The 2825-nt window shown below is 37.5% G+C and overlaps 1 pseudogene; it reads right to left on the bottom strand.

Moving 5' to 3' along the window:
• Positions 1–1230: 1230 nt before the first annotated feature.
• Positions 1231–2024, bottom strand: LOC102868174 (annotated as a pseudogene).
• Positions 2025–2825: the final 801 nt, after the last annotated feature.

The following is a 2825-nucleotide window of genomic DNA, read 5'->3' as shown; positions in this document are numbered from 1 at the left end:
TGCAAACATCTTAAGTCTGTATTGTCATTTTATTACCTTTTCATTCTCTTAAGGGGATGTTTTGAGGACCTGAGGTTTTTAATTTTGATGAAGTGTAGTTTACTAACAAAGTTGAGTCTTTTCATGGATTGTACTTTTGATGTCATATATTAAAAGAAAATATTTGACTAAATATTTGATATTTAATCCCTTGTTTCCCTCTACCATTTGTATGATTTTAAGTACTATATGTAGGTCTAAGATCCATTTTTTTATATGTTGATATGAATTAAAGTTTAATAAGGCTATTAATTGTCATGCACATGGTTTTTAATGGATTTAAGTTCTTTTTGGTGATTTCCTTTTCTCTCTTTTGCATACCTTCCTTCTTTTTTCTTTTGCATATTAACATTCAATTTTTCACCACCATTTGTTATTCCTCTGTCTCTACACTCTTTAAAAAAATTAGTTCTCATATGCATGGGTCCATCTAAATTAATGTTGTCTGAAGCCACTGTGTTTTTGATAATTTGTTATAGCAATAATGGGAAATTAGCATAGGAGTATTGTTTTCATTTTCATCCTGTTTTGGTTTGTTGTGTTTTTTCCCCTTTTAATTTACAGTGGGGAATTTTTGAGAAGTGGAGAATTCCTCCACAGAGATAATTCTCCTCTCTTCCCCCCTCCTTTTAATAGCTATTATTCCCCCCCCCATCACTTCATGGGTTTATGGTAGTTGACTTAATTCCTAGTTCAAGGGCACCCTCTTCTGTTTATTTAGCAAAGTACAGTGTGTGTGTTTTCTCCTATTTTTTTAACTTTATTTTTTCTTTGAATTCTTTTTAAACTTTTTTACATTTGTGTTTCATATTCATACACTGTGTTTTATACATTCGTCTTTTGATTGTGTTTCACACAATCATTCCCATACATTGTGTTTTATAAAATTAATCACCATTGATCGATGTCCACCACTTTATATTGGTTTTCATATGAAATTCTTCTACATTGTGTTTCGTTCATGTACATTGTGTTTCGCTCCTTGTACTTCATACTATCATTCATATACATCATCTTTTACAAAAATGAACCATCACCCCATCCTCCCCCAGTGCCCATCAAACTCAGTTTTTCTAGTGATTCCTCCTCCCCCTCCTCTACCCTTCTATCCACTCTTTTTCCCCTTTACAACTTTTTCTTTTTTTCCCCACAAATAATGATTTTTACTTGTCATTATTAAAAGTCTGAATTTTAAACAGATTCTTGACCTGGTGGCTCATAGCTCATTCAACTTTAACACCTGTCTCATCTCCAGTAGCTTTTCCCGAGCTCCCACCTTCACCATGAAGCTCCATGTGTTTGCCTAAATCAAACCTGGGCTTCTGGAGCATTTTTACTTTCCTAACAAACACATCATGGAGAAGATAAATAGACTGGCAAGCCTTTTCTATGTCTTTCCCCAGGCTGTCTGGAATCAACTGATTGACCAACTCTTTCAAGTCATTTGTCTGTACCTCTCGGGTCATGATTTCCATCCTTTTCTTCCGGATTTGGCGGACCTGTTGGTGCTGAGCATAAGATGTCTTCTGAATCTGATTGTTGCAGGTTTTTTTTTTTGTAAAACCAACACAAAATAGACGAAGGAAATAACCATCGGTAGCTTTGACATCAACATGGGCTTCAATCATGATCTGCCATTTTTTGACCATGGAGCACATTTTGTCGCGGGTAAGATCCATGCCATGGAAGTCGGTGAGGCAGTTTTTGCCTTGAACATCCTCAGTAATCACCTTGAATTTTCTAAACGCAACTTTGTCATTTTGCAAATCAGCAAGGCTCACTTCAAAAACACCACCCTTGAGTCCATCAGATGCAATTTTGGTTCCTTGAGTCCTTATGACAAATGTCTTCCCAATATTTCTTATACTCAACATAGCTGGCGCCTTTACATCATACCAGTCTTTCTTAGAAAATGGATCGACCACTTTCTTCTTGGCTCTTTTTTTGCCACCTTTTGTAAGGCACTTGTTCTTGCTGACCTCCATGGTGGTTCCTACTCTTTTTATTTTTTTTTTTAAAATTTAGCTTCCCTACAATAATTTTTACACGCTGTGTTTCATTCATGTAACTTGTGTCTGTAAGTCTGTAAGGAACTCATCAGGGAAAAAAGAGGAGGAATAATCTCTTCCTAGGCATTTTATAACCTCTGGGAGGTCAGCTATAAGTCCATTCCTACCCGAAGACACATAACAACAACAAGAAGGAAATCATAGGGAACTCTGGTCGTGTAGTTTATAATGAGTTGCACATCTAATGCAAAAGCTATACCTCTCCAGTGGTTTGAATCCACCAGTGGCTCAGAGAGAAAAAGATGGGCAATCATTTCCAGGTAAGATTTCCAACCTCTAAAACACACGGTGAATAGATGGAAGTTGGAATTCATTCGGTGGCAGTAGGCTTTTAGGAGGAGGAAGCCCTGGTTGGGCAGTCGTTAAACCTTTGACTGTTAACCAAAAAAATCAGTGGTTCCAACACATCAGTCATAATGCAGGGGGTGAGAGAGAGAGGTAGAAGGGTTGAGATGCTGTGACAGTCCGCTTCCACAAAGAGTGCACCCTTGGAAACCCTATGGGACAGTCCTACTCTACTGTGTAAGGATCTTTGTGAGTCAATAATTATGAACATAACAACAACAAAGACTGGAGTCCCTGGATGGCCCACATGGTTAACTGTAGGATAGATTCCACTCTTAAGATCTCAATGGTATAGAAGAACAGCAACAATGTTATTGTAGGACACTCTTGTGGGCTAGTAGTAAGGAGTTGTGTTGCCAATCCAAAGGCAGG

Source organism: Elephantulus edwardii, unplaced genomic scaffold (genome assembly GCF_000299155.1).
Source record: "Elephantulus edwardii isolate Elephantulus edwardi_28Jun2011 unplaced genomic scaffold, EleEdw1.0 scaffold00016, whole genome shotgun sequence".
In the NCBI taxonomy this organism is placed as follows: domain Eukaryota; kingdom Metazoa; phylum Chordata; class Mammalia; order Macroscelidea; family Macroscelididae; genus Elephantulus; species Elephantulus edwardii.
The sequence above is the reverse complement of the archived record's forward strand: the minus strand, read 5'-3'. Positions and strand labels throughout refer to the sequence as shown.